General features: G+C 52.6%; 3 non-coding genes across 3 annotated transcripts; 1 reads left to right on the forward strand and 2 right to left on the reverse strand.

Moving 5' to 3' along the window:
* Positions 1 to 13,163: 13,163 nt before the first annotated feature.
* Positions 13,164 to 13,235, reverse strand: Trnas-gcu. The gene has a single exon. It is a non-coding gene; the product is annotated as a tRNA-Ser (tRNA).
* A 182-nt stretch (positions 13,236 to 13,417) lies between these two features.
* Positions 13,418 to 13,489, reverse strand: Trnas-gcu. The gene has a single exon. It is a non-coding gene; the product is annotated as a tRNA-Ser (tRNA).
* Positions 13,490 to 15,811: 2,322 nt separating this feature from the next.
* Positions 15,812 to 15,883, forward strand: Trnas-gcu. The gene has a single exon. It is a non-coding gene; the product is annotated as a tRNA-Ser (tRNA).
* Positions 15,884 to 22,460: the final 6,577 nt, after the last annotated feature.

A 22,460-nucleotide genomic window follows, 5' to 3' on the forward strand; every position in this document is an offset into this window, starting at 1 on the left:
GCCGTGCATGACCAAGGCCGTCGTCGGGCTGCTCTCTTTGTCACGAAGGTATGCCGCGGCGTGCGTGCACCGTCCGAAAACAAAGCGCCCCGCTCGCATGGCGAGAGCAATTATCGACACGGCCACTTTTACGCAGCTGAGCAGCTCCTTATGCGGCCGGCAGCACGGCAAAAGAAACGAAGGCTAAACACAATAATCTAGTGCCTATTCTGCTTTCGGCGATAGCGAGCATGTCAAACCGGCTCGTCCAGACTAAACTGGGTATTTTTCCTGTCAGCTGGGAAAGGCAGTCAGCGGCGCGGCCTTGGTAGGTTTGCTGTTGGCTATCACAGCGACTACCAGGCGGATAAAAACACCACATCAAACTACGATAAATTCCCAGCGTCTATGCAGGAAAAAACGACAACAAAAGCGATGCACTAGTTCCAGAGTTCACGGTAGAGGTACAAAAAGCATTGATCAGAAATTGAAACCGGCCATTGAACAATTGGCAATGGTTCGACACTGCCTTTTGTCAAGAATTGACAGATTCAGGCAGTAATGGACAACGGTAAAAAGTGTTTATTATGTCGAAGCTGATGAAACAATTGTTTCAGTTCCATCCTTCAACCATAAAGTGACATCACGGCTTTTTGTGAAATGAGGAATAAATGAATAAATACATCTGACCTATATCTGTCATACATCCATTGAGCTGCTATTCTTCTTTAAAAACCAATGAATAATCATAAATTTTCAAACCCGTGAAAGGCGGAAATTTGAGCGAAGTAGGGTGACACAGCGAATGCTAACGAAAGCGCCGAGCACCAGGACAAGGCCGGCTATCCCGGCAGTGCTGGAGGCTGATGAAACACCGTCGGCCACAGCGGGTCTGGGCCCCGACCGGCCACCGGGACCGCTGGGCCGGAGGGATAAACCTGTCCCCACCCTGATCCCGTCCTAATCGGCCCAGCTGGACGGCACAGATTAAACCGGTCTGCCACATGAGCCGGCGTCACAGCCGGGAATCGCACTACAGTCCACACCACCAACATCACACTGAATTTTAATTATAATAATCACTGAGCCGCATATGGGAAGGAACATCACGATTTGACGTAAGTTTCCTTTTGTTAACATGTAATGTTCTTCGTAAATGAGCTATTGTCCGGTTTTACTTCCTTGACTAGCACCTGCTGTCGACCACAGGGTCAGTAGTGAGCGCGGGGACACAAAGGGGGACACACACCAACTGTGTCAGGGTCCGCCGTCCCGCGAGTGACACGCGTGTCACAGGCGTCACGCGCGTGTCACACGCAGCCCGCCGCGGCCGTGTCGCGGCTGTGTGACGTGGTGCGAGGCCACACGGCACAGTGTCACAACGGCCACCGCTTGGTCGCACGCTCACTGAGACAATAACGCCAGTAAACAGCCATATCAGAGACATTCCTCTATTTAAGAATTTCGTTTTCCACTGGTGGGCGGTGCTACTCATCCTAAAAAAACTTCGTAATGAATTCAGGCTCGCCGAGAGGAAGCATTGGAATCGAAACTCGGAGTGTTCCGCCTCGTCCCCTCAAGTCGGACCCGCGGGCGGCTGGGCCCAGTCAGCGCCGGGGCAGCGTCCAACAGCGTCAGTCAGCGGTCAGCCGAACGCAGTCAGCAGTCAGCAGCGTCCGTCAGCGGTCAGCCGGCCCCGTCCGTGCCCCGTCAGCGGTCAGCCGGCCCCGTCCGCGCCCCGTCAGCGGTCAGCAGCGTCCGGCGGACGGCCCAGTCGCTGACTCGGCTGACTCGGCTGACTCGGCCGGCCCCAGCGCGGCGCTGGAATGTGTCGCGTCAGGCCGCCGCTGCAACATGGCCCGGCCGAGTCGGCAGGCACGGACCGGCACAGCACAGCACAGTACGGCTATAGGCAGGGCACAGCACAGGATAACACAGCAGGGCTTAGAATAGCACATCAAAGTGCATTATAAAAGCAGAGCTCAACTCATCGTCTTTTCAACTTTCAATTATCGCATGCCCGTAAGACAGAGACCTAAAGTCTTGTCGAGCGCGCAAAATGGAGCAAGCAACTGAGTCACCACCTGACTAGGAGCAGAAGTGGAGCTGGAGTCGGCTAAAAAGCCGCCACTCTGAGCACCTTCTGCACTGCCGCTGGCCCGCTCGCACTCCGGACATGCAGCGGGACAGACAGGGAAGCCGCCCCATCCGTACACTGCAGTGGAGCCGCGTCAATCGTCTAGAATCGGACGGGGCGGCGACCTGTGTACAGCCGTCCAGCTCGGTCGATCGGAGAGGAGGCGGACCCGGTCCGGCGTCCGGTGCCATTTGAAGTGAGCCGCCGACGCCGGGTCGACCGGCTGGCCCTGGGACACCGCGGCCACTGCCCCGCGCCTCCTCTTAGCGCTCCGCTCGGCACCGCGGCCCCACTCTGACAGCCCCAATCGGCACCGCGGCCCCACTCTGACCGGCGCAGACAGGCGGCCCTATCAGCGGTAGTCGAGCGCCGGCTGACGCCCTGTTGAGTGTTCACCGCGAGAGGTGTTACAGATGCCGCCGCGTGTTCGGTAGAGGTGTTACGCTGGAGACTGGTTCAGGAAATGTCACCAGTGATGCACTCACTGAGTGCAAACCGCACTGAAAAATGATGACATCATCGAGCATCAACGCTCTAAAAAGCTGGCGCTTCGGTGCAAAACACCACTGCAGTATCAGTGTCATCCTCCAAACAGTATCAGCCCTGACACGACTCCAAGGCGGCGCAACGGCACGGCCTGACAGGGACGAGCACAAATCCTTCAAACTATCCGCAAATCCCGGGGATATTCCGGGAAACGGGAACACGGCGCGTACCGAGAACCATGGCTCGGTGGACGGTCGGCAGTACCCGGAGACGCGGCCAACTGGACAGGCCGGCTGGAAGACGCGGCCGCTGCGGTACACCTAGTCGGTACGGAGCTCAGCTAGCCGTCCCATACCGCCCAGTGACAGGGGCGACAGCGTGGAGTCACTTTCAGCTAGTGACCGTTATGACAGGAAGGACAGCGTGTCGCCGCTGCCGTCTCGTGACAGCAATGGCAGTCAGGACAGCCGACAGGAAAAAAATTGAGGACAGTAACGGGAGTGCAGGACAGTCCAGGTTGGTGACGAGCCGTCACCTCAAGCCCAGGGGTGTCCGTTTGGGGCTGTCCGTCCCGCTGCCAGCCCGGACACGGCAGCCCCGCCTGTCAAACCCGACCCTGGCCTGTCGGCCGGTCGGTCGCGCCGCGCTGCTCGGTCGCAGTTTTTGCGGATCGGCAGCGGGCTGCGAGGGAGAGCCCGCTGAAGAACCGGTGTCCGGGGTTGAACCGAGCCAAGGTCGCCCCAGTAATGGCACCAGCCCGACCGTCGCCAACTGTCGCCTAGTGTCACCGAATGTCGCCGAATGTCGCCGAGTACAGTGTCGCAGGGTGTCGCCGAATGTCGCGTACTGCCGTCAACAGCCGAGTGATGCAATCCCCAATCGACACACTCACCGATCATCGGGTGTTGAAATGTGCAAACATCGACATCGAGCTCAAATATGCAGAAAGTTGAGAAATATCGAAGCCGTGTATGAATAACAGCGCATTTCTGTAAGCATTCAGTCAAAAGTACCTACTTGCAGCACCAACATGTCAGCACCGGCCACGATCGACGGATAAATTATATGCTACTATAATAATAATCCGTATTCATAGTGAAACCTTCCCCTGTATGCAATGTCAATTCTAGCACGGAGTATGCTGTATCGCCTATATCCCCGCTCTAACCACCGGGCACTGGGCCCACTGGACAGTCGCTCACAGGAGCTAGCAGAGCCATCGGGACGGACGGAACAAGAAGGCCCTCAGTTCTGTGGCCTAAAACCAGCGCTTCATGACCGGTAATAGTCCCGCTAAATGTCCATTTTGTCCTGGTCAGCTTACACGTTATGGTCAGCTAAGGCTAACTTTTATCCTGTCCATGTCGATTTTATCAGAAGGCCGTGGGAATTTCAACAGGAATAGGACGGACGCCGTATAAATATCACTAGCTATATGTCAGTGTAGCGAGCATAGCGTCTCAGCATGAGAAACGGCCGGTTTTGGGTCTTACGTGCGGCTCTACCTTGACTAGAATAAAGATTCCGATTTTCATCAATTTGTTCAATGCGTAATATCTCTCGGAACTGACTGCCTTTAGGTACATTCAAGGCAACGTTATAAAACATTATGGACAAAAAGATAGGAATAATGAAAAGCCCCAGATTTTCTAAAGTCGATGCAATGGCCCGCTGTTAGATGTTCCAACGAAGTCAAACAGATTCAGGACACCCCGATCAGTTTGGTACAAGACCACCAGAAGGCGGTCAGGTGGAACGGATCAAAGTTTATGATAGGATTCCTGAATACACTAGACTCTGATCTGAATATATTTCCAACCAGGTAACAGCCGTTTCAGAATATATGTGGACAGTTAGCATGTCATTTACAAAGCACAAGACATAAAAATCAGCGATCAGTTTGCGAGTTCCGTCAGACACATAAAATATAACGGAAAGGCTAGGTCTTTTAGGAAGCATTGCGCTACCCTGTGAAGAGACTGGGATATCTCCTTCAAAGGACTCCGGCCAGAAGTCGCAACGTCGAGCCACGCGTGGTTAGCTGTTGACCACCTGACACCTGCGACCCGGTGTCACAGCTGCGCCACAGCCGCCGCGCGCCGTGACACCAGTGCGCCACGATCGGCCGGCGGCGGCAGAAGCGGCGCGCGTGGTCGCGACACCTGCACTGTCACCGAGCGCCCATGAACAATGGCCGCGGCAGCAGGGGCAATGGCAGCCGACCGGCCACCGGTGTGTCGAGGAAAAGGAGGGCGGTCGGTCCCCGGTTCCCCGAAGGCGTCAGCGCCGCTCAGACTGTAACACTCCACGGACAAAGCCTGCAGCCCCGGCGCCATTAGTCCCCGGGACAGGCTCGATGTGACATGGCGTTTTCAGGCGATTACAGGTGACAATTTGCAACCCCGATCTGGAAACATCAAAAAGGTCCCGAATTCCCACTGTTTCTGCAGAGAACACGCTCGCGTTGAGGCGTAGAAGCGGTGCAGCCGTGCGCTCACACGTCCGCGCACACACACAGAATCGCGACGGATCTCCACACCGATCTGTCATCGTTCTCTGGTCGACACGACAATGGCGCTGCGCGGACACGGCTGTAGCCCGGCCGTCCGGCGGTGTCACCTACACCCCACAGCCCACCGCGCGCCGCCCGACACTACACGACGCGCCGCGCGCGACACCGCCCACTTCCTGGCGGCGGCCGCCCCGGCACGTGCCGCCTGACCTCTGGCCCCACGGCCGGCCGCCGCCGCCGGGCCAGACAGAGGTCAGGGGTCATGGCCGGCGCGCGAGGAGCGGCGTGATTCATCTGCGCGTCGGCACCCGCCCGGCGACGAGCCGCGCCCGGGGGCGATTTGGGACGGGGACTGAGGCCGGACGGGTATAATTGACCGGGACCCGGGTAACCGATCGGGTATTACCACTGGCCGCTGCCCCACCCGAGGGCGTGAGGGAACGCCACCAGTTACTAACGTCTCCCGGAGATCACATGGAAGGCGTCTGGAAATTTGTGATCGCTTCCCGGTGCTCTGAAAGAGACGAGTACCGACCGACGAAATTACACCACTGTGCTTTGGAAGCCGGACGCGTTGGTCAGACAGTGGTTAAATGACCAAAGGTAAACAAGGCACCTCACCGGGCGGGTAAAACCAGCTGAACACCTGGCCACAGTGTTGGACGTCACCCCCACAACCGAGCGGCCGTTCACCGCACGCCAATCCACTTTTCACATTCATGCACGGCCGGGCGGCGCGGCGGCAGCCAGGAGACTGCAGCGGCCGCACAGCACACTAGCCCCGAGACTGGGGCGGCGGCCGAGCGCTAACACCACCCTCCCTCCCCTCCCCTCCCGATCGATTTGCGCGGCAGCTGCGGGGCGACTCGGGGGAGGGGAGCGGAGGGAGGGAGGGGCGACAAGGGCGTGCGAGCGGCACCACGGGAGGCCGCTACCGTCACAGCCAGCCCGGTGGGTTGATTGGGAATGCAGTCTGTAATGGAATTCACCCAGGCTGCACAGTAACGCCACGGCAGCGCCGGTCACCGCCTGAATAATGTGAGCGCGTGCCGAGCCCTGGCACACGCTGCAACAGAGGGTCCTGCCGGCAGCTGCTGCGGACGGTACCAGCTCTGGTTGCCAGGCAGCTCTGGAGGTGGTTGCCAGGTGGTTCCGGGTGGTGAACTCGGATACCTCTGTGGCTGAAGGGTGACGAGGGAGGTTGCCGGGTAGCCCTGAACGATGGTTACCGGGTGGCACCAAGAGTTATTGATCAAGCGCTCCTGAAGGGCACCAAGGTAGCGTGAAGGACTGCTGAGTTCGATTTCCAGCCACTCAGCGGGGACTCGACTATCCATATAGGGTTCCTTTTCCCGGGCATCGTCACCGGACAGGGGACGTGATAAATGTTCCACTCGGCGAGAGGCGCCACGAGTCCCGAGCAGACTGACCAAAGGCGTGAAAGGGGCCACCGATGGTGACGCAGATAGTAGACGGAGACGTCAGTCCCCCGCCCACCCCGCCACTACGCAGAGGTCCTACCGTCAGCACAGCCAGTGACACAGAGGTCGCGCCGGGTCCGCTATCTATGGCGCCGACAGCCTGCTGCCGACAGCCCGCTGCCGACACACGGCTCTGTTTGGAGCAGCCAGGTCAGCGCTATGTCCCGACAGCAGAGGTGGTGCAGGCAGGGTCAAATGACATGCGCAGCGACAGGAGCTGACCAGATAAAACCGGATCACATCCACACCATCTAATGACGCCACAAGAGTTTCAGCATATGTCATGCTAGATGAAACACATCCTGAGTCATCCGCTTTGCTGGTTCCAATCATTCGAGGAAAAACCCACATAGAATTCTCGGCAATGATACGAAATGAGGCGTCAGTGATGTAAAACCTACCCGCCGTGCTCGACTACATCCCTCGCCTCCCCCTATCTGAGCACGTCTGATCAGGCCCTAAAAACCCGCCCCTCGCCCGTCGACAGCCGCCTGCTGACACCACCCTCGCCCTTCCCCGCGTTACCAGCGGCTACACGGATCACTCCGATCCTACACACATCACCGGTGCCGAGCGGCGTCACTGGGTGCCAGACAGACAGACAGACAGACAGACAGGCGGGCGCAGCTGGCCGGCCGGCCGATCACACACACTCACCTCTCGTTAGCTCTCCCGCCGACAGCCGCACCTGAGTCGCTCCCAGATACTCCGACTGCGTCACGGGCAGAGTCCAAAACAGACAGAGACGGACCCACGCGATGGGACCGAATGAACAGTGGGCAGGATGGCCGCACCTCAACTGTGCGTTCAGTCCGGCCAACTACCAAACCACAGTACCACGGACAAACTTATCTCAACACAGGCACAGTCCGATCGTTCGTCCAGCCAACGTCCAGCCACGTCGGCACGGACGATCGAGTTCAAAACACAATCAAACGTCCTCCGTTAGTCAGCACGGAGTCAGCGTTCGTAATCACTGTTTGACAGTCCACCACCGTCAGTGCACCTCCTCAGAAAGGAGCGTCGCTCGGCGTTTCGACGTCGGTTGGCGGCCGCGGGACGCGCACCTCCCTGCAGCGGTAGCGTGGGGCGACTGGGGTGTCCGGGCCGGGCCGGGCCGGCGCACCTGGCGGCTCGGGCAGGGGCGGCGCCAGGCACACCGGCGGGGGAGCGGTGGCGGAGGGCAGACGGGGAGAGGGGAGTGTGGGAACTGGAGCGAGCGGAAGGAGGGGACAGGAACTAGTGCAACTGCGCTGAACAGGCCGGATTCGGATGCATTTTTTTTTTTTTTTGCAAAAGAAATAGGCTCCACGTTAATCATCATTCGGCAAAGGAAGACATTTTGCAGAAAGGAAAAGACAATAAGTCCTGCCCGCTGGGGAGGGGGATTTGAATGCCAGCGGGAGAGGACAAGGTGCTGACAGGTGAGAGCAGGACAGAGAGCAAGGAGAGAGCAGGACAGAGAGCAGGGAGAGAGTACAGGGCGTGACTAGGGACAGAGGGACCGCCACCAAAACAGGAAGCGTGCCCTATGAAGCGGGCAAACAGTCACCGGCCGCCACAGGACGGTACCCGTTCTGACAGCGCGGAACTGCTAATCGCGGGATAGTCGGCGTAGCGCACAGTAACGTTAAAGGTAGTGTGCCAGCTTTCCTGGACCGTATGGAGTTAATGGCCCAGATAAGGAGAACCGGATTTTTAGAACTTATCCATACCTTCAAAACTCATGGAAACGTCTTAAATTCTTCAAATTTTGAGTACCCCAGTGCGAAATTCGCCCCGACGGGTTGTCGGTCGTACCCCAACCACATTTCACACCACTATGAACAATAAATGCACACACTGAAATCGCTATTACCGATATGCTCATCCAATCAAGTTTCGATAAACCCGTTCATCATCAGCTCCTGCGGTTTCGAACACGCCTGTTAGGTGGTGCGGTAGACCGCGCCCAAAGCCAGGGCCCCGGTAACGTGAGGTAGCCGAGTCAGGGCAGCGTGCGCTGACCCAAGCCGGAGCCGCGCGTCCTCCCGGTGTCATGTGATAGCCCGGGGCTGCCCGCGGGGATGCGGTAGACCGCGCCCAAAGCTGCGGCCCCGGCTTGGGTCAGCGCACGCTGCCCCGACTCGGCTACCTCACGTTACCGGGGCCCTGGCTTTGGGCGCGGCTTCTGCTCATACTGTGTGGTGCGGTGGTGGTGCGTCGGGCTGCGCGCTCTGACTTCGGCCAAGAAAAATGCGTCAGCTGATCATTGTCATTTCTGCCACTTGCGTGTGGTGAAATGGGGTCATAACTTATGAGACGGCTTTTTCATATCAATTATTTTACATAAAATCATATTTCAAACCATAAATAATGTTCGACAGCCAAATAAAAGAAACAATACCAATACAGGCTTACAGTTTAAGGCTCGACATTATGTTGTCTACGATTAGACGATAACTCATTCCCGTACGTCGTATGGTCGTAACACTATAATGACCTTTGCTTATTGTCACATGTGCGCCGCATTCGCGATTGTTGCCGACGCCTGTTTGCAGGTGAGCCCACTACAGTTGTTATACATATCGAAAAACCGATAAACTTTTAGGCGAAAAAGGCACTATTCCAGGCCCATTTTTGATTTTTTGCGATATTAGGTAAAAACAGAAGCTTCTTATCCTAGGAAAAATAAAATGGGAAATCTTTCAAAGGTGGCACACTACCTTTAAGTTACTGCTAAGTACATAAAGTAGCTTTAAATGAACAGCACCGCTAATTCCTGAAAAACAACATGCCCAGTCCCACTGTGTAAAATATAAATGTAACGCAATACATTATAAGAAATAGATGTCTAACACCAAATGACAGAATCGATAATCGAGCTAACGTCCGTTTTTACTTGCAGAGTACTGTTCACTGCTCAGTCCTCTGTGCGTGCTATGAATCATGGCTTCATTCAGAACTCCTGCTTGATTTTAAAAGGAAAACAGTTTCACTCGTAGTGTAGGTGCACTGCCCACTCCAGCCAGCCCACTATATGAAATCAAAGTAGCTCGATAGGCTTTTTTTGTTTTGTTGGGTTAGGCCCTTTCGGTCGACAAGACCATTGCAGAGCCGGAAGGATGATAGGAATTAGGGGGAGACATTGGTCTGGGCAGGCACCCTAGAGAGTCGCCGGGGCTGAGCCCGTCCATAGGACAGGCCGACCAGCCCCCCAAGCACTCTCTGCACCCGGCTACGGGGTGCAGCTCCCTCGGGAGCAGCGGTGCCGCTCCAAGGCAGCAGCCCGCATGAGATAAAGTTGCCTGTCCAGCCCGGAAGGGGGTTGTGGCGTGGAGGAGAAGGATTTCAGTATCCTGAGGATAGAAGCACGGATAGGTGCTCGATAGGCTCGATAGGCCGCTTGGATCACACCCTTAGTATTCCGGTCGGTACATGAGTCCCTCTTTATCAGAACCCTATCGTATTATAATTCCCAGAACTCAACTGACTCAGGCCGTTCAACGAATAACCCTGATGCTCAGAGTGCAATAGCAGTCTACGCGGCTTTCCAAATCTACGTTATCTGCGTACTGCGCCCGCTATGCAATCAGATAATCTGTCCTCAAAGTGAATCGGTTGAATGTCATTTGAGGGTTGTTCATTTTACTGGTCCTAAAAAAAAGATAGAGGTCTTCGATTTCGGGGATAAAACGAAGAACACATAGGTAGGTATAAACACTGACAATAAAGCGTACAAAGCGGGAAATATCACTGTGCTGAATTGCCTGACACTACCAGCCAGTACGGAGTAGAGCGTCCAGTAAAGCCGTCACAGGTGGGTGACACTGAGGGCGACGGGGGATGGCAGAGGAATGGGAGGGAGCGGCTGCCGACCGAACGCCTGTCGTGTTTTTCCTCGACTACCGCCACTCGAGATGAGGTGGGCCATACCTGCCACCCTGGGCGGGGGGAGGGGCAAGCCGACCCTGGCAGGCCCGCTAAACAGCTGACGTCAGAGCCCGTCCCGACTCGGCCGCAGTTTGAAAACACGGCGATTGGCGTCGGCGCGCGGGATTTAATTAAACGCCGCCGCCCCGAAGGGCAATCCGCCGCAGTAATAATCGCGTTTGGATTAGCCGGCGTTACGAGCTGACCGTGATTGGCAGCACTGCTATGCTGCTGCAGCGATGTAGGGAAAGAAGTGCGGGACGCGGGGAATAGCGTGCACAGACGGCAGACGGCGAGTGGCCAACCCCGTCCAGCCATAACAAAAGAAATTATTCCAGCATTTCGGTATGACATTAATCGTAGGGTTGTGTTTCGCCGAAAAGACCTTTTGTGAAAGCAGGGACAAAATATTCACCAGAGTAGATAGGTACAGCAGATAGACTATACCTATCAACGACCGGTTACATCCGATATCCATTTCAAGTGCGTATCCATCTGCAGAGGGCATCCATCATCAACAGTTCGTAGATGGTTGATTTTGATATGGCGCTATCTGATGCACTCGAGGGTTTTGATATCCAAGAATCCATCAAAACTCCAATCATGGTATCCAAAAGGACACGTCATGATTTAAACGGTTCTACTCCTGAATTATTGGTGTCTAGAACCAATGGCTCACTGCGGATGGGCGCATAAACGAACAGTTCTCCTTGTAACTTATTCAACAATAATAAGAACGACGCAATCGAATGTGGCGACACCTAACAAATAAAACAAAACTATCAACGATTATGTCATCTACGAATAAAACCGCCGCCCTCAGTTACTCTTCAGACCTTTCGGTCGCTCCGCAGCCCGACGGGTGCAGTCGTCACGGTCTGCAGTCCAGTGTCTACTGCCTACTGCCTACTGCCTACGCACACGACCCGGCCGGATGGGCAAGGTCACGCCGCCCGGTCTGTCGGTGAGCGCCTCCCGCCCCTCACACCTTCTGTCGGTGAGCGCAGTGCGACTGTCGGGCGTCCCACCCCCATTTCGGCCGTGTTTATTGACCTGCGCCCGTCCGCCGGCCCGGCCCGGGAAGGCGATCGGCGCGGCGCTGCGACCGGCGGAGTTGCCATTGTGGGGTACCACGCCGCGCGCTCCTGTCCCTGTCCCCGCCCCGGCTCGGGTTGCAGAGGACGGCTGGGTGCGGCCGGTGGGGAGATGGGAGTGGGTTCGGTTCACAGTAGAGGTGGCAAAATGTGGACCCGAGGACCCGGTCCAAAGAACAGTCTGGACCCATATGGGTCCAGACCGGTTCCTGGAAATTTTCTGACGGGTCCAACCGGGTCCTACCATAACTATACATCTTGCGCACTACACATTATTGCAAAATATGAAGTGAATGTTTCTTTGCACACAGTAGCTCATGAGTATTCCCAGTGGGAAATAGGCTGTTTTACATGATGCAACTAATGATACCTACAAGCAGTTTGTATTAATTGACTTTTGGGGAACGGGTCCAACTGGTTCCGATTCCAACTAAGACCGGGTCCGACTGGTTCCAGGAATGTCCAGCCGGGTCTGGTTCGAGTCTGGTTCCCAAAATTTTCATCTTTTGCCACCTCTAGTTCACAGAGCCACGGAGCGGTAATCGGCGGTCAGTCGGGGCCCGGGGAGCTGGTCTGATACGCTGCCGCCACTGGTTACCAGGACCTGAGGGGATCTGGAGCTCAGCATCAGGGACGGCTCAGGCGGCGCAGGGATGTTCAGGACGCAGTCAGGTCATATTAGATAAATTCGCTTTACAAAAAGGGAGAAACAGCCCAATATTATTAGGAAAATAGCTCAAAACAAAAGCCGAGCGGATGGGGTGAACGATTATAGCTGAGAACAAGGTAAATACTTATTGCATAAAGCTATACAGCATAACAAGCGTCTCGCCTTCGCTCTATCCATAGCATGATTTTGACAAAAAGGAGGTTTCTCAAACACAATTTCAAAACAGTCCGTCAATGTCTCAACCGCCTCCTGGCAGCCCGTACTGACTTGCGTCACCGTGACGGTCGGGTCTGCAGTGGCAGGCGTCACGCAGTGACGAATCACGCGCGTCACGTCACGGAGTCGTAATATGACGTCACAATGACGTGGCGTCATCCAGCAGCGGCATCGATACCCCAGTCGAGAGCTTATTGAGCATCGATGTATCAGTCGAAAGTAGACTGACAACCCTCACTGCAGGTTAATATTATCTAAATCAATCAATCTCAGTTTCAAGCAGCCAGAATTTCAGCTAATAGCGCTTGTAACAATCACGCCTCGCATGCACCGGCGACCAGTCATCAATGGTTTTCGATACTGGCCGCACCGCACCAAGTACCTACACAGTAGTTCTGGCCAAAGCCACTGAATTCAGCCGCAGGAACTATTGACGCCCCTGCCAGGGCCGGGAATTGCGATACACCGGGAGATAGAGGCGGCCGCGGCCATCGACTTATCAAGACTGTTTATCGAGACTTTTCGAGACTGTCTCTGTAACATTTTGGTCACATTAAAGCTACTAGGTATACTGTGAGATGATGTTTTTCGTACTCCAGCGTAGGTGGGTAGCCATACGGCTGCCACGGTTGACAGTGATGACATCAGTCATCTTTTGCAAGCTCGTTAAAGATTTGGCCTATACGGGGACTCGAACCCCGGTCCTTTGGATTAGCGCTCCAATGCTCTACCTCTGAGCTATACAGACCAAGTACTTTAACGAGCTTTCTGCCAAGTTTTATGCGGATCATTCTTAGGTGTTGTTTTTATCCGCTGGGACTGAGAGCGTGAGATGATGTTTTTCGTACTCCAGCGTAGGTGGGTAGCCATACGGCTGCCACGGTTGACAGTGATGACATCAGTCATCTTTTGCAAGCTCGTTAAAGATTTGGCCTATACGGGGACTCGAACCCCGGTCCTTTGGATTAGCGCTCCAATGCTCTACCTCTGAGCTATACAGACCAAGTACTTTAACGAGCTTTCTGCCAAGTTTTATGCGGATCATTCTTAGGTGTTGTTTTTATCCGCTGGGACTGAGAGCGTGAGATGATGTTTTTCGTACTCCAGCGTAGGCAAGGGCGGATCTAGGGGGTCGTTTTGGGGGGGGTCACCAGTCGGCCGACATCCCAGGTCTGGTGAATGAATTCTGACGACCGGGGGGGGGGGGGGGTAGGGAGCGAGTATGTCGAGATCAAAAAATGACATTTGATCTTCGTCGTTTATAAGATGAAGTTTTATCGTAAGTCACTCGGCTCAGTAGTTTTAGTTAGTGAAACCCACCTATATAGGAGCGTCGCCACGGATTTTTTACTGGGGGGGGGGGGGGGAGGCGGGTCGACCGACTTAAAAACCCAGAAGTAGATATAGTTACCTCACTTTTAGCCTAATGCATTAGTAAATAGTAGCATACAGTCACGATCTCTCTTATTGACCTGTGTATGAATCGGCGGCGCGAAGCGCCGCAAAAATTTGCAAAAAAAAGTTGTCAAAACACAGCTCTAAAACACAAATATTACAACCTTTTTAGCATGCTAGTACAAGCCGGAGTTCCTTCACAGTACACATATGAATTCCGATTCAATTTGACACGGTTGGTGTTATTACAGTCACTGTTATTTCTCTCTTATTGATTGGTGTATAAATCGGCGGCGCGAAGCGCCGAGAAAATTTGCAAAAGAATGTGTCGAAACACAGCTCCAAAACACAAATTTTACCACCCTTTTAGCATTGCAGTACAAGCCGGAGTTCCTTTACAGCACACATATGAACTCTGATTCAATTTGACACGGTTGGTTTATGTAATTACAGTCAAGATTTCGTATTGACCTGTACGTATGTACATAAATCGGCGGCGCGAAGCGCCGCGAAAAATTTGCAAAAACATTTGTCAAAACACAGAGGGGGCCTCCTCTCTACAGAGGACCACCGATCTCTACTGCGGGCCTCCTCTTTTCACAGGGCCTCTTAACTACAGAAGCTACAGGGCCTCCTCTCTACAGAGGGCTTCCTCTCTACTGAGGGTCTCTCCCTTTAAGAGGGCCTCCTTTACAGAGGGCCTCCTCTCTTCAAAGAGCCAGAGGACCTCATCTCTGCAAAGGGCCTCCTCTCTTCAGAGGGCCTCTTCTCTACAGAGGGCCTCCTTTCTTCAGAGGGCCTCTTCTCTACAGCGGGTCTCCACTCTTCAGAGGGCCTTCTGCATTCAGGCGGTCTCCTTTCCACAGAGGGCCTCCTCTCTACACAGGGCCTCCTCTCTACATAGAGCCTTCTCTCTACAGCAGGTCTCCTCTCTACAGAGGGCCTCCTCTTTAAAGGGGTCTCCTCTCTACAGGGGGCCTCCTCTCTACTGAGGGCCTCCTTTCTACAGAGGACCTCCTCTACAGAGGGCCTCCTACCTACTGAGGAGTCAGAGGGGCCCTAGCGGTCAGACACAGACACTAGCGGTTATTCACTGGAGGCCCCAGGAAGTAAGAAGGGCCCTAGCTGTCAGGCTGGTCAGAGGGCCCTGAATGTCCTGACGTGATTTTTGGGATTCCCGTGAATTTCTTTCGCCTCAGACGTGATTTTGACCTGCCAGGGCCCAGGGGCACTAAAAATAAAACAAACAAAATAAAAAATGAAAATAGGACATCACCAAAATTAAGTGACCGAAATCCGTTGAGTTTTTAATTTTGCGTATAGGTAGGGGCACCACGAATTAAATTCATGACCATCCCCTTGGAGTTTTCCTGGATCATCCCCTGGTGCTCGCACGGTTGAGACAAAAACGAGTAAGATTCTGGTCTTCAATACGCCTTTTCACGCAACACGATCCAGAAAAACAAAGGTATTAGCTCAGAAGTGTTTGACAGGTGATTTTGAGCATGCAAGACGGCGTCTATAGCGCATTTAGGTCTTCGGCTTTTGGGGGGGGTCAAATGACCCTCTCAGACCTTTTGGGGGGGGTCATGACCCCGTGGACCCCCCCCAGGATCCGCCAGTGAGCGTAGGTGGGTAGCCATACGGCTGCCACGGTTGACAGTGATGACATCAGTCATCTTTTGCAAGCTCGTTAAAGATTTGGCCTATACGGGGACTCGAACCCCGAACCAAGGTCGTATAGGCCAAATCTTTAACGAGCTTGCAAAAGATGACTGATGTCATCACTGTCAACCGTGGCAGCCGTATGGCTACCCACCTACGCTGGAGTACGAAAAACATCATCTCACGCTCTCAGTCCCAGCGGATAAAAACAACACCTAAGAATGATCCGCATAAAACTTGGCAGAAAGCTCGTTAAAGTACTTGGTCTGTATAGCTCAGAGGTAGAGCATTGGAGCGCTAATCCAAAGGACCGGGGTTCGAGTCCCCGTATAGGCCAAATCTTTAACGAGCTTGCAAAAGATGACTGATGTCATCACTGTCAACCGTGGCAGCCGTATGGCTACCCACCTACGCTGGAGTACGAAAAACATCATCTCACGCTCTCAGTCCCAGCGGATAAAAACAACACCTAAGAATACTAGGTATACTGTAATGCAAACCTGTTCCTCTGTCGATCCACGTTCCGATGCTGATTACGTAACTTCTTTGAGCATTTGTTTTCCTTCATAAGCAATGACGACGCACCCACTAGTTAGTGTTGTAACTTGTAAGCGTCATTGAAACAACCCAAATAATATCACCAACAGATGGCGACAGTGGGTCGGAATGCTCCTCAGCTTTACAAAGCCTTTGGTCAGGTCGTACACGTAACGCACATACTATCGCACGTTGCAACATTGAATTGCATTTTTGCATGTTTGCATACGTGAGCTGAAGATAAACATCCGGTTCGGTCATCGGTGGTCAAGTACCCGGATTTTGCCCCTTATTAGCGATGCTGCAGATAATTAAAGGTAGTGTGCCACCTTTGAAAGATTTCCCATTTTATTTTTCCTAGGATAAGAAGCTTCTGTTTTTACCTAATATCGCAAAAAAAAATCAAAAATGGGCCTGGAATAGTGCCTTTTTCGCCTAAAAGTTTATCGGTTTTTAGATATGTATAACAACTGTAGTGGGCTCACCTGCAAACAGGCGTCGGGCAACAATCGCGAATGCGGCGCACTTGTGACAATAAGCAAAGGTCATTATAGTGTTACGACCATACGACGTACGGGAATGAGTTATCAGCTGTCTAATTGTAGACAACAAAATGTCGAGCCTTAAACTGTAAGCCCGTATTGGTATTGCTTCTTTTATTTGGCTGTCGAACATTATTTATGGTTTGAAATATGATTTTATGTAAAATAATTGATATGAAAAGGCCGTCTTATAAGTTATGACCCCATTTCACCACACGCAAGTGGCAGAAATGACAATGATCAGCTGACGCATTTTTCTTGGCCGAAGTCAGAGCGCGCAGCCCGACGCACCACCACCGCACCACAAAGTATGAGCAGAAGCCGCGCCCAAAGCCAGGGCCCCGGTAACGTGAGGTAGCCGAGTCGGGGCAGCGTGCGCTGACCCAAGCCGGGGCCGCAGCTTTGGGCGCGGTTTACCGCATCCCCGCGGGCAGCCCCGGGCTATCACATGACACCGGGAGGACGCGCGGCTCCGGCTTGGGTCAGCGCACGCTGCCCTGACTCGGCTACCTCACGTTACCGGGGCCCTGGCTTTGGGCGTGGTCTACCGCACCACCTAACAGGCGTGTTCGAAACCGCAGGAGCTGATGATGAACGGGTTTATCGAAACTTGATTGGATGAGCCTATCGGTAATAGCGATTTCAGTGTGTGCATTTATTGTTCATAGTGGTGTGAAATGTGGTTGGGGTACGACCGACAACCCGTCGGGGCGAATTTCGCACTGGGGTACTCAAAATTTGAAGAATTTAAGACGTTTCCATGAGTTTTGAAGGTATGGATAAGTTCTAAAAATCCGGTTCTCCTTATCTGGGCCATTAACTCCATACGGTCCAAGAAAGCTGGCACACTACCTTTAATGAGAAGCTATAATTAGTTGGCCCTGCGATGGCACACATATAGCACCAGCTAGTCTCAGAAATAGATTTATCACACACACAGTTCCAAGAGTGGATCAGCCTGAAGGGTTCATTAATTAGAGAACCTGTCGGATGAGTGAAACGAGTCCGACGGGCGACTGAGCCAGTCAGATGGCAGCGAACGGTAATAAGGGACACGCTTCACAGAGGCATGTTGTGATATAACGGCATCGGTTTACAAACATATATGAGCTGTTGGTAAGGGGAGTCAACTAAAATAAACCTATCGCTGAGGGGGCAAACTGAAAAACGCCGTGCAATATGCAAAACACATGACATTATCGACTAAAGGCCTGGCTACACTATGCGTTTTCTTCGTGCGTTTTTTGCGTGTTTGCGTGTTTTGCGTGATATCGTTCTAGAAAAAAGAACGATATTACGTTTTTGTGATGTTTTTCACCTTAATTTTTTAGTTACATAAGAGTTATATTAGCTTTGTATATAACCAAGGTAAAAATTATATTGTTTATAACTTTTTTCCTAGAACGATATTACGCAAAACACGCAATTCTGCAAAAACGCACGCAGAAAACGCATAGTGTAGCCAGGCCTTAATGACTACCGGCTCAGCGACTGCAAATTCATAGTTTTCGAAAAAGCTACATTGGTTGCTGCAGTGCCCACCAGTCACTGATGTTCCCGCCTGACTTCACGGAAAATCCAGCCTCAACCTCAATATGAGCGCTGGTCATGCCCGGCACGGCCGTTACTCTGGTCAAACTCCTATCGGTATCGATCGGACCCACAATTTACCACTGAGCCTCACGCCTCCCGGCCGGCTGGGGCTGCCAAGTAACGCACACGCCCGAGAAAGGCAGCCGCGGCCACAGGTGCAGCTCTGTGGACATGGAGCTACAGAGCTAGGGGGCTGGACCATAGAGCTGAGGCAGTGGAGGCAGATCAAATCAACGCCAGCGGCCACAGTACACCAATACCAGATACCAGCCGACAGCAGACGCGCTGACTGCGCTGATCGCTACGGACACCGAACACGCCACAAGCGCCATGGGAAAAAGGAATGAGTTCACTGATCACTGTATGTGTTCAATGTCCAGTATATCACCCGCGCTCAATGAGAGGCCCAAGTTGTGGGAATACGACAAGGAGTCGATACGAACGGGTTGGAGAGTCACTTTGACCATGAAATATTGTTATCCTCGGTGACCCAGCCGATGGGTACCGGGCTGCTGAGTCCCGGCCGTGAATCCACGGTAGGTGATCAGGCGGGACCGCCGAGCCGGGGACACGGTGGCGGCGGCGGCGGCGCGCCGGCACGGCCCCCGCCGAAGTTAGTTGGTAGCACTGCTGCTCCACGGCGTACATTTCCTACCAGCCCATAGGGTTTACATGTTAAATGGCCTGTTTTCGGCGAGCGATATCTCGGTCAACCTTTGAAGGAATCAATGGTTCTTAGTCTCAAATGATAGATCGATGAATTTTCTTTCGACAATTCCTCTAACATTTTTCACGAAACCCAGCCGATCTTCTACGGCGTACGGGGTAAAGATTTCTCTGCACGCCAGCACCCGCGATCCGCCTCTCCGATCGTCGGTTCGCGGTCCTCGGTAGCGCAGTCGGTAGCGTATCGGGCTACAGATCCGAGGGTCGTGAGTTCAAATCCTGGGAGCGCCGCGTGATTTAGGCTAGAATTAAATGATGTAGATTCTTGAATGTTTGCATAATCAATTATTAATAGCTAGTTGAATGTATCTGCCCACTAATCGGCCCTTAAAACCTGTTATTTAAGAAATTTAAGAAATGATTGTCACGTGCGCATCACGACTGCCAACCATAAGCGCTACCATATTCTAGATTGAACTAACTTTTTGCTAGTCCCGACCACATATAGTAGGTTTTCTAGTAGTTATACTAGAAATTCCTACCAAAGTTCGTCCTACCCTTCACTCAATATACCCTGCGCCGGCACACCGTCCCACCGAGCACCCGTCGCTCGGCGCCGCTACCGGGTGGTCCCCCGCCTGTCCCGTTCCATCGGCTCGGGTGACGTGTCGCCTCGCCCCTACATGGCAGGCGGACAGTCATAGCTCCGGCACGCGGCGCTCAGCCTACAAAGGACACCCCCGTGGCGTGCCACGAGCAATGCACCCCGACCATTGCATGCCATTGAGCAGCCTCGTAAAGGATAATTCATGCACATTGGCGATGGACTTTGTTTCAGCTGATCGGGTATCGAATTTCATAAAGGGCGCAAACAAAGATAACATGTCAACCAGTCGCATGTCTGTCGCGAAGTGTGTCAATTAACGGATGATTCACATCACGTGCTGACCGCTGATACAGTCTGTTTTCTGACGACAGGCTGTCTAAATTCAACGACCCTTCACAGGGGAAAACGAACGATCTCTCGCATCGCATCTCGTGTCACTTAACTTCCAGGATGTCAAAACTTTGGCAGCCGCTGTCATAAATGCCAGCCACACGGAAAGGAGAACTCGAATAAAGGAGCATCCACGGCCACAGTGGCACGGGTCGGAGGTCACGTCACGCCACTGAATGTCCCGCCGCGGACTCCCAGAAGCCAGCGGCGTCACGGCCATCGGTGGCTGTTTTCGCCGCAGTAGACGAGTCCGCAAATCCATTAGCTGCGGTCTCCCAAGAGAGAAGGAACCATCAAACAGAGTACAAACACGGCCTGGACCATGCTGGGGTGGCGGCTGTCCTGCATCAGTGCCCCTGCCCAGCCCCCCCCCCCCGCAACTCATGTTCCACCAGCCGACGACGCTTCGCTAGCGTCACCGCCAGAGAGAGCCACGCGCTGAGGACGGGGGACCGGTTACCGTCCATCAGATACAGGCAGCTGGGGTAGTATCGGGCCAAACAGACCTATGGGGACCTGTAGGGGAAGGGTGAGGTCTGAGGTGTCACAAATACCTGGCAGAAGCGTAATTCTTTTTTCCACCCAAAGGAAGGCGCTATACGGAGAATATCCCATTGCGTCATTGAAAAGTGACTTACACCTCTCTCCGGCCAGCTGGCTGCGTGGTGTAGTGGTGAGCACACTCGTCTCGTGATCTAATAACTAAGGTTCGATCCCCGCCGCCGGCCGAACTTTTTGGCGCGTTGTAGGTTAGGTTGTAGGTTAGGTTGTAGGTTTGTAGGTTGTAGGTCTGTAGGTTAGATTGTAGGTTAGGTTGTAGGTTGTAGGTTTGTAGGTTGTAGGTTAGGTCAGGTGAGGTTAGGTTATGTTTGTTTTTGTTTGGTTTGTTTACCAAGAAGCATCTTCGGGTATAGCGCCTTCCTTTGGTTGGAAAAAAGAAACACGCCTGGCAGAAGGGTATACTGATTAATCGCAGTACTATAGCAATATTGCCTGTCCTGTAGCTCAGTTGGCGGAGCGTTGGCCTCCCGGTAGCGAGAGCCCGGGTTCGGGTCGCTTCGGTGCTAGATATTTGAGACTCGTGATGGAGATGGTCAGCGGTTGGTGGTAGCAGCTGCAGCCAATTGAAGTCAGTTGAGTGGGACAGGCCGCGTTCGGCCTTGAAGAGCACGTCAAACTTCGACATCTAAATTCTCCCGTTACCCGGAATTGCGCGATCGGACGGTAGGGAATGGGGTCTGCGCAACAACCTCTGCTTAGCGTCACATAGGCTCCGGCTCAGTCAATCTGTCCACTCAAACATTCGAGCTTAATTTAAGAAAGAAATAGCAAGTTGAATAAGTATTTCTGTTCAAAAAGGCTTGCACAGCTCAAGGTATGATCAAAAGCTGATAAAAAATAAGCCATTAAGACTAAGGACTAGTCAGCAGGGTGCCTAGTTAGTTAGGAGTTAGGACCCAATTTGCACTTGTACATGATTCACATGCAGGAGGTTGCTTCTACCTGTTGAGAGCTGCTGGGTCAACTGTGGGAATACCATTAGCATCTGGTAGGAAGGCCTACCTAAGCAGCACAGCACCAATTAGTTTAGGTAGTCACATCTCACTTCGTCTTCATGCTTGCACAAGAGAAGAAATTACCTTCTCACTCTCTTGTTGCCCCAAAAAGACATACTACTGGATTGTAGCAGGCTTCCAGTGTTGTGGATTGTCCAATATAAACTTTGCCAGCAATTACTCGTAAGGCAATTGCTCGCTAGATAAGGCTTAATTCACTCAGGTTTGGTTGACCATGTTTTCCTGTGATCATTTCAACTGAGTTGGCATGACATATTGTGACCATGACCTTTGAAGAGCAGACATATGGGTGCGTAACCAATTTAGTAAAAGATTTTATATTACCTACTAGCTTCAGTTCTATTGATGAAGTCAAAGTGAGTTGAACAGGTGAGTTGTCAGTTGATGCAAGTCATAAAACGAAATGGCAGCCCACCAGCATTCTTACCTTTTAGGAGAAAATATGAGGGTGGGTAAGCATTCATCAAGTCTTCAAAAGGCACACAGCCGTACATTTAATAAATGAATGAAAACTTACCTTATGATGCAGCAAATTGAAATCCAGCAGCGTTCCTTCCTGCAGTCTTCAACGCTCTTCCAATGTTCCTTTGCTAGTTCAAGTTCAAGTTACTCACACCACGGGCTGGGCGGTATGCGAGTTCCTACATTTCAAATAAAGGTTCGTGAAAATATAAGAGAATATTGATTCACATGCCTACCTCAAGTTGCAATTCAACGTGTTTTTAAACCGCCCCAGCACTCCGCGCCGGCCCAAAATAAATAAATAAACATGTCAAACCATTGCGCTGTTATCGACTCAATTGCGCGGTATATGTCTCATATATAAAAGTTATTGATGCTGTAAATAAAAAAAATATTATTTTTGTTGAAAACGTATTTGAAATCATTTGAAATTTTAACGCAATATATTTTCTGGATAATGCTAAATGAAACTGCCACTTTGTTCTCATGTTTTCGTCAGTCTACATTTTCTACAAAAACCATACAAAAACAACGCATTG

Source organism: Amphibalanus amphitrite, unplaced genomic scaffold (assembly GCF_019059575.1).
Source record: "Amphibalanus amphitrite isolate SeventyFive unplaced genomic scaffold, NRLGWU_Aamphi_draft 000246F_arrow, whole genome shotgun sequence".
Lineage (NCBI taxonomy): Eukaryota > Metazoa > Arthropoda > Thecostraca > Balanomorpha > Balanidae > Amphibalanus > Amphibalanus amphitrite.